We start from the raw sequence: 9757 nt of genomic DNA on the forward strand, positions 1-9757 counted from the left end.
GACAGGAGATATCCAGGAATGCCGATAGTGGTGTATGGGACATTGTCTGTAAGGTGTGATTCTGTGAGTGTGACGCTGTCAGACAGCTCTCCTAAATGTGGCACAAGCCCCCAGATGTTAGTAAGGGGGGGGGGGGATCGGTGCCGGGTCGACAGAGCTGGGTTTGCCATTACCATTTTCAGTGCCTGTTTCGATTCCGGTGTTATGGGCCAGAGTTTAGATAACCCCGAAGTGTATCATGGAGTTCACCTGACCCACAACGTTTACTAGATTGTGGGATGGGGAGCACACGGCCCACTCTACAGGTGTGCTAAAGCAGAAATGGAAAAGTAATTTTGAAAGCAAAACAATGTTTATTCTATGAACTCAAGTTCACCTTTTTGAAACATACAGTGAACATCTTCGCAACCATCAATTCAAATACAACCCCAAAGAATACAACACTGCGTAATCCTTTAAGCTTTTCTTTCAACATCCATAAGACTTAAAACACCGTTTACCGGAAGCCCATCAGGTTAAAATCACTACTGTTATTAGTTTTAAATCACCAGGATCGATTTACAGTCTTTAGATTACAGAGAGAGATTCATCACATTCTGGCTGTGACTGCAGCTACCCAGCTCTGAAAACGAAACTAAAACACATCCTGCAGCAAACAGCCTAAGACGAAAGTTAAAAGCTGACAGACAGCCCAGCTCCACCCACTCTCTGACATCACTGCAGTAGTAAACACCCATTTCTTAAAGGTACTCTCACTACAGATATTGAAATACATACAATTTATAAACACCAATTTCTTAAAAGTACTCTCACATGACACCACCCCCAAAGAAAAAAAAACTATCAACTTCAAGATGGTTTAATATTTCACCTTTTCACCATTCTTTAAGAAATGCATTCAGTAAAAATACTTTTTCGTTACAAAAAACAACACACGCAAACATGTATAATAATATAGTCATTTTTTTTCTTCCTCTAACTGAAATCCTTCTCAATTGACAGTCTCTTTGAACAAGAAGGTCTCTGTACGATCCATCCATTTCTCTATGCCACGGCATTTCTCTTTAAAGTCAGATACTTTAGTTCAATCTGATCACAGAGTCCCTTGTAATTCTCCAACACAGGAGCATTGGTTAACACAGCTTTCAGGCATTCAAATGCTTGTTGAAATTCTGCTGTCCACTGACATTTTTTACGCTTCTTCAGCAAGCCTATCAGTGGAGCAATCACGCTGCAAAACTTTTTCACAAATGTACAATCAAATCCACTCATGTCAAGAAATCGCATTATTTCCCTTGGTCTTGATGGTATCGGAAACTCCTCAAGGAAAGTGACTTGGACTTTTCCAAATTCACTTTTGGCTAGGTTTAGCACCAAACCCGCCACCTGAAGTCGATCGAATAACTCCATCAGATGTCTTAAATGTTCCATCCATGTCGGGCTGAAAATGACTAGATCGTCGATGTATACCGTACAATTGGGTAATTCCGAAACAACTTTTTTAGTTAACCGTTGAAATCATGCCAAGTGGCATAACTTTGAATTGGTACATACCATCTGGAGTCACAAAAGCTGAAATCTCCTTCGCCCTTTGGGATAAAGGTACCTGCCAGAAACCTTTAAGTAAATCCAGTTTGGAAATAAAAGCAGATCGTCCAACTTTCTCAATGCAATCCTCCAAACGGGGGATAGGATACGAGTCCGTTCTTGTAACTGCATTAACCTTTCTATAGTCCACACACACCGTTGGGAACCGTCTGGCTTCGGCACCATCACTATGGGTGAGCTCCATTGGCTGCAACCCACTTCATTTCTGAGCATACTCTCAATCTCTTTGTGAACCTATGCCACTTTTGAAGGGTTAAGTCTGTATGGATGTTGTTTGATTGGATCAGCATTTCGCACATCATGTGACGCCATTCTAGTACTTCCCAATTTATCTGTCTAAACTTCCCCATGTGATATCAATGACTCTTTCAGGTCAGTTCGTTTTTCCTTTGAAAGGTAACTCAACAATTTATCCCAATTTTTAAGAACATCGTCGTTTCCAATTTAATTTAAAGTCGGTCAAATTCATCTGGATTTGGTTCGTCACTTTGAGTTAGAATCATTAAAACCTCCTCATTTTTCTCGCCTTCCCTTTCAAAGAACCTTTTAAGCATATCCACATGACACATTCGGTGAGTCTTCCTTTTATCTGTTGTTTTTACTTCATAATTCACCCTCACTTAATTTCCTTTCACACTGATATGGTCCACAAAACCTTGCTTTTAAAGGTTCACCTAGCACTGGTAACAATATTAAAACTTTATCTCCACTGGCAAAGCTAAGAACTTTGGATTTCTTGTCCGCTCCCCGTTTCATCACATTGTGTGCAACTTTGAAATGTTGTCTGGTCAATTCACCTGCTCTGTTTAATCGTTCCCTCAAATTGGACACGTAATCCAATAATGTAATTTCCGATTTCTCACTCACCTATTTTTCCTGAATCAATTTAAGTGGTCCTCTCACCTCATGACCAAAAATTAGTTCAAAAGGACAAAATTTGGTTGACTCATGAGGTGCATCCCTAATTGCAAACAGTACGAATGAAATTCCTTTATCCCAATCCTCTGGATAATTATGACAATACGCCCTCAACATTGTCTTTAATGTGTGATGCCATCTTTCTAACGCTCCCTCCGATTCTCGATGGTAAGCAGTTGGATTTTAGCTTGAGTTTGTCTTATTCCCAAATGATCTCCCACTGGTACCCCATGTGCAACTCGCAACACCTCCTTCCTATACCCTACTTGATGAACTTCTGCCCACTTGAACTTCTGCCTGCACATGAAAAGGTCTCCATGTTCTCATCAAGACATCACTTTTACCGTAATAACACTCTGGTATACACTCTTCCATGTATGCTTTCTGATACATCCGTTTTATTTCTATATCTATTTGTTGTAACTCCACCAATTTTCCTGAACTAAAAGTATCCGCCTCATCCTCCACCTGTTCGTGTTCTTTTTCAACCATCTGATCAAATATCGTTTCTGATAATTGCACTTCAACGTCATCTTCACTTTTTGATTTCTCATCTTGTTTTAACCTGTGACTTTGCGACCTTGTAACTACACAATCCGGATAAATCCCATGACATTCGTCTTTCAACACTTCAGCTGTCTGACTTTACACTGGCTTATCAACCACAGCAAGCATCACGGCCACCTGCGATCCAGTTATATCATTACCCAAGATAAACTGTATTCCTGGACAAATGAGTTTCTCCATTACTCCGACTACCACTTCACCACCCTTCACTGGACTTTCCAACCTTGCCTTATATAATTGAACACTACTCCTCTCACCCTGAATTCCACATATAACTACCATTTCTGGCAACATTCTTCCCAAACTACATAAGGGCAGCACGGTAGCATTGTGAATAGCACAATTGCTTCACAGCTCCAGGGTCCCAGGGTCGATTCCGGCTTGGGTCACTGTCTGTGCAGAGTCTGCACATCCACCCCGTGTGTGCGTGGGTTTCCTCCGGGTGCTCCGGTTTCCACCCACAGTGCAAAGATGTGCAGGGTAGGTGGATTGGCCATGATAAATTGCCCTTAGTGTCCAAAATTGCCCTTAGTGTTGGGTGGGGTTGCTGGGTTATGGGGATAGGGTGGAGGTGTTGACCTTGGGTAGGGTGCTCTTTCCAGGTGTCGGTGCAGACTCGATGGACCGAATGGCCTCCTTCTGCACTGTGGATTCCACGATTCAATTAACTCCTCAGCTCTTACCATTAAAGATTGACGAGCTCCGGTATCTCTTAAAATTATGACTTCCTTACCTGCTCCTCCTGATACACATGAGTAAACTTTACCCACACAAGTAAATTCTTTAAAGAGATTACCTCTTGATCATGCCTTCTTATCAATTACCTTTTGCACCTCCTTCGCTTCACTTGGGCTTTCCTTTACCACTTGAACAAACCCAACTGTCTTATCATGTTTTATCACATCAACCTTCCCCGTGCATCTTCAACCACCAACACTGTGACTTTACATGACCTAGTTTATGACAGCGAAAACATTTGAAATGTTTCATTTCTTTTCCACCCTCCTGGATTTCCTTTTTAATCTGAGGTACCCTCTCCGTATTGTCTCCCATCAGATCACCTTTACCTTTCCGACTTGAGTATTTCTCATGTCCCCAGCATCTATCCCTCACAAGCTGAAACTGATGTCGGAAACCAAACTTTGATTTATGAACTAATTCAAAATCATCTGCCATTTCTGCTGCTAATCTCGCAGTTTTAACGCTCTTCCACATGCGTTCTCACAACATCAGGAATATAATTTTTAAACTCCTCCAAAAGAATAATTTCTCTGTGAGCTTCATACGTTTGGTCTATTTTCAAAGCCCTTATCCACCTATCAAAATTACTCTGATCCTTTAAAACTCCATGTATGTTTGACCAAATGCTTTCCTTAAATTTGTAAACCTTTTTCTGTAAGCTTCAGGCACTAGTTCATAGATGGATCTTTTCACCCCCCTCATACGTCCCAGATACCTCCTCCGGTAGTGATGCAAACAATTCACTAGCCCTGCTTATTAGCTTTGTTTGAATCAGTAATACCCACATGCCCTCTGGCCATTTCATTTGTTTCGCCTCCTTCTCAAATGAAATGAAAAAGGCTTCTACCTCCTTCTCGTCAACTTTGGCATACTTGGACATATTTAAATAGATCCCCACCAAGCCTTCGACTATGATGCGCTTTATCATTATCCTCATCACTATCATCCAACTGTACGTTTCCCATTACGCCTGCCAATATTAACTGACAGTCATGTTTCATGGCCATTTTCTGAAGTTCAAACTCTCTCTATTTATCTTTTTCCCTGATCTGTATCTCCCTTTCTCTTTCTTTTTGTTCTGCTAGGGCTATTCTTTCTGTTTTCCTTTCTTCTCTCTCTTTTTCCTCTCTCGCTCTCTTTCTCTTTCTTTTTCCTCTCACTCTCTTTCTTTTTCTCTTCCTTTTTCCTCTCTTTCTTTTTCTCTTTCTTTCGCCTCTCTCTCTCTTTCGAGTTCAAGCTGCTTTAGTTCTTTCTCATGTTCCATTTGTTTAATTTGCAACTGCATTTTTGCTATTTCCAATGAGTCAAACTGTATCTCAGGCAACTTAAAATGCTTAGCCACCGCCATAATGAACTTATCTTTTCGCATATTGTCAGGTAATATTAACTGCAATGTTTTTGTCAAATCTAACAGTCTGCTTTCAGTTTCTGTCTGCGAGGTACTGCGTGTGACCGTCTCTACCCCCAAAAGCTTCAGAGGCTCTGAAAGAGCCATTGTTCACAACATACTCCCTGCTGAAACTAAAATACCACACCCGAAACGCACCCACAATATGCTCACCCCTCAATGTCTTTAATTTCACTAAGCCAATCCAATCGGTAGACTTTTATTCCCCTCTAGCCTCCAGTTTGTTATGGGCCAGCGTTTAGAGAACCCCAAAGTGTATCATGGAGTTCACCTGACCCACAACTTTTACTAGATTGTGGTATGGCGAGCACACTGCCACTCTACAGGTGTGGTACAGCAGAAATGAAAAAGTAAATGCAAAAGCAAACCAAAGTTCATTCTATGAACTCAAGTTAACCTATTTGAAACATTCAGTGAACATCTTCGCAACCATCAATTCACATACAATCCCCAAAGAATACAACACTAAGTAAGCCTTTAAGATGAGACTTAAAAAACCGTTTACCAGAAGCACACCAGGTTAAAGTCATTATTGTTATTAGTTTTAATTCACATAGAACATAAAACATAGAACAGTACAGCACAGTACAGACCCTTAAGCCCACCATGTTGTGCCGATCATTTATCCTAGTCTATGATCAAACTAATCTACACCCCTTCAATTTACTGCTGTCCATGTGCTTGTCTCAGAGTCGCTTTAATGTCCCTAATAACTCTGACTCCACCACCTTTGCTGGCAGTGCATTCCACACACCCACCACTCTCTGTGTAGAGAACGTACCTCTGACATCTCCCCTGTGCCTTCTTCCAATCACCTTAAACTTATGTCCCCTCGTGATAGCCATTTCCACCCTGGGGAGAGGTATCTGGCTATCCACTCTATCCATGCCCCTCATCACCTTGTATACCTCTATCAAGTCACCTCTCTGCCTTCTTCGCTTCAGTGAGAAAAGCCCTAGATCCCTCAGCTTTTCTTCATAACACATGCCCTCCAGTCGAGGCAGCACCCTGGTAAATCTCCTCTGTACCCTCTCCAAAGCATCGACATGCTTCCTATAATGAGGCGACCAGAACTGGACACAATATTCCAAGTGTGGTCTAACTAGAGTATTATAAAACTGCTGCAAAACCTCGCCGCTCTTAAACTCAATCCCCTTGTTAATGAAAGCCAACACACCATACGCCTTCTTGACAACCCTATCAACCTGAGTGGCAACTTTGAAGGATCTATGTACGTGGAGCACAAAATCCCTCTGTCCCTCCACACTTCCAAGTATCCTGCCTTTAACTCTGTATTCAGCATTCAAATTCGACTTTCCAAAATGAATCACTTCACATTTATCAAGGTTGAACTCCACCTGAAATGAAAATCGCTTATTGTCACAAGTAGGCTTCAAACGAAGTTACTGTGAAAAGCCCCTAGTCGCCACATTCCGGCGCCTGTTCGGGGAGGCTAGTATGGGAATCGAACCGTGCTGCTGTCCTGCCTTGGTCTGCTTTAAAAGCCAGCGATTTAGCCCAGTGAGCTAAACCAGCCCCCTGCCACTTGTCAGCCCAGCTCTGCATCCAATTAATGTCCTGTTGTAAACTGAAACAACCCTCAACACTATCTACAACTCTACCAACCTTTGCGTCATCGACAAACTTACTAACCCACCCTTCCACTTCCTCATCGAAGTCATTTATAAAAACCACAAAGAGCAGAGGGCCCAGAACAGATCCTTGCGGGCCATCACTGGTCACCGACCTCCAGGCGGAATACTTTCCATCCACTACCACTCGCTGTCTTCTTTCAGCCAGCCAATTCTGTATCCAAACAGCCAAATTTCCCTGTATCCCATGCACCCTAACTTTCTGAATGAGCCTACCATGGGGACCCTTATCAAATGCCTTACTGAAATCCATATACCGCACATCCACTGCCCGACCTTCATCAATGTGTCTATTCACATCCCCATAGAATTCAATGAGACTTGTGAGGCATGACCTGCCCCTCACAAAGCCATGCTGACTATTTTTAATCAACTATGTTTTTCTAAATAATCATAAATCCTATCTCTCAGAATCTTTTCCAATATTTTGCTCACCACAGATGTAAGACTGATGGGTCTGTAATTTCCAGGGATTTCCCTATTCCCTTTCTTGAACAGGGGAACAACATTCGCCTCCCTCCAATCATCTGGTACTACTCCAGTGGAGAGCGAGGACGCAAATATCACTGCGAACGGCGCAGCAATCTCCTCACTCGCTTCGCGTAGTAACCTTGGGTATATCCCGTCAGGCCCAGGGAATCTATCGATCCTGATGATTTTCAAAATTTCCAGCACATCTTCCTTCTTAATATCAACCTGTTCGAGTCTATTAACCTGGTTCACACTGTTCTCATGGACAACAAGGTCCCTCTCTCAAGTGAATACTGAAGCAATGTATTCATTTAGGGCCTTGTCATCTCTTCGGACTCGGGGTACAGTTTCCCTCCACTAAACCTGATCGGCCCTACTCTCACTGGTTTTATTTCTCACATAAGCGTAGAACGCCTTGGGGATTTCTCTAATCCTTCCCGCCAGGGCTTTATCATGCCCCCTTCTATCTCTCCTCAGTCCGTTTTTGGGATCCTTCCTGGCTACCTTGTAACCCTCTAGAGCCGAGTCAGATCCTTCCTTCCTCAACCTGACGTAAGCTTCCTTCTTCCTCTTGACTTGAAGCTCCACTTCTCTTGTCATCCAAGGCTCCTTCACCTTACCATTCCTTCCTCGTCTCATTGGGACAAAACTGTTTAGCACTCGCAGCAAGTGGTCCTTAAACAATCCTCACGTTGCTGTTCTGCATTTCCCCAAGAACAATTGTTCCCACTTTATACTCCTCTGCCCCTGTCTCATAGCAGTATAATTTCCCCTCCCCCAATTAAATACCTTCCCATACTGTGTGTTCCTACCCCTCTCCATGATGTAAAGGTCAAGGAGTTCTGGTCACTGTCACCGAAATGCTCTCCCACCGAGTCATCTGACACCTGGCCTGGTTAGTTGCCGAGCACCAAGTCCAATATGGCCTCCCCTCTAGTCGGCCTATCTACATATTGAGTGAGGAATCCTTCCTGTGCATGCTTGACAAAATCTGCTCCATCCAAACCATTTGTACTGAGGAGGTTCCAATCAATATTAGGGAAGTCGAAGTCACCCATGACAACAACTCTGTTACTTCTGCACTTTTCCAAGATCTGCCTCCCAATCTGTTCCTCTATCTCTCTGCTGCTATTGGGGGGTCCATAGAAAACTACCAATAATGTGACTGCTCCTTTATTGTTTATGACTTCCACCCATACTGACTCAGTAGACAAAGCCTCCACAACTACCGCCTTTTCTGCAGCTGTGGTGCACTCCATAACTATCAGTGACACTCCCCCTCCTCTTTTACCTTCCTCCCGATTCTTCTTAAAACATCGAAATCCCGGAACATCTAACAACCATTCCTGGCCCTGTGAACTCCATGTCTCCGTAATGGCCACAACATCGTAGTTCCAAGTACTGATCCATGCTCTAAGTTCATCTCCCTTATTCCTGACATTCCTTGCATTGAGACAGACACACTTTAACCCATTCCACTGAGTGCAACTTTGCCCTATCAACTCTCTATCCTTCCTCACAGGCGGGCTGCATACTATTTCTGCCTGTTCAACAGCAACCCCTCCTCTGATCCATAGCCCTGGTTCCCATACCCCTGCCAAACTCGTTTAAACCCTCCCGAAGATCTCTAGCAAACCTCCCACACAGGATATTAGTGCCCCTCCAATTTAGGTGCAATCCGTCCTTCATGTACAGGTCCCACCTTCCCCAGAAGATATCCCAATGATCCACATACCTGATGCCTTCCCTCCTGCACCAGCCCTGTAGCCACGTGTTCAGTTACACTCGCTCTCTGTTCCTTGCCTGACTTGCGCGTGGCACCGGTATCAATTCTGAGATCACTACACTGCTTGTCCTGCTCTTTAGCTTCCAACCTAACTCCCTACAATCACTTTTTAGATCCTCATCCCTTTTCTTAGCTGTGTCGTTGGTGCCTATGTGCACCACGACATCTGGTTTCTCCCCCTCCCCCTGAAATATCCTGCAGACTGAATCCGAGACATCCCTGGCCCCGACACCCGGGAGGCTAAATACCCTCCGGGAGTCTCGCTCGCGACCACAGAATCTCATATCTATTCCCCTAACTATTGAGTCTCCTATCACTACTGCTTTTCTATTCTGCCCCTTCCCTCCTGAGCCCTAGAGCCAGACTCAGTGCCAGAGACTTGGCCGCTAGGGCCTCCCCCGGTAGGTCATCATCCCAACAGCTTCCAAAACGGTATACATGTTTTGAAGGGGAACGCCACGGGCTATCCCTGCACTGTCTGCCCGTTCTTTTTCCTTACCCTGACTTTAACCCAGCTACTCTTGTCCTGTACCTTGGGTGTGGCTACCTCCCTTAAACTCTTCTCTATTACCCCCTCTGCTTCCCGGATGATCAGGCGTTCATCCA

This window comes from Scyliorhinus torazame, chromosome 31, assembly GCF_047496885.1.
Source record: "Scyliorhinus torazame isolate Kashiwa2021f chromosome 31, sScyTor2.1, whole genome shotgun sequence".
Taxonomy (NCBI): Eukaryota; Metazoa; Chordata; class Chondrichthyes; order Carcharhiniformes; family Scyliorhinidae; genus Scyliorhinus; species Scyliorhinus torazame.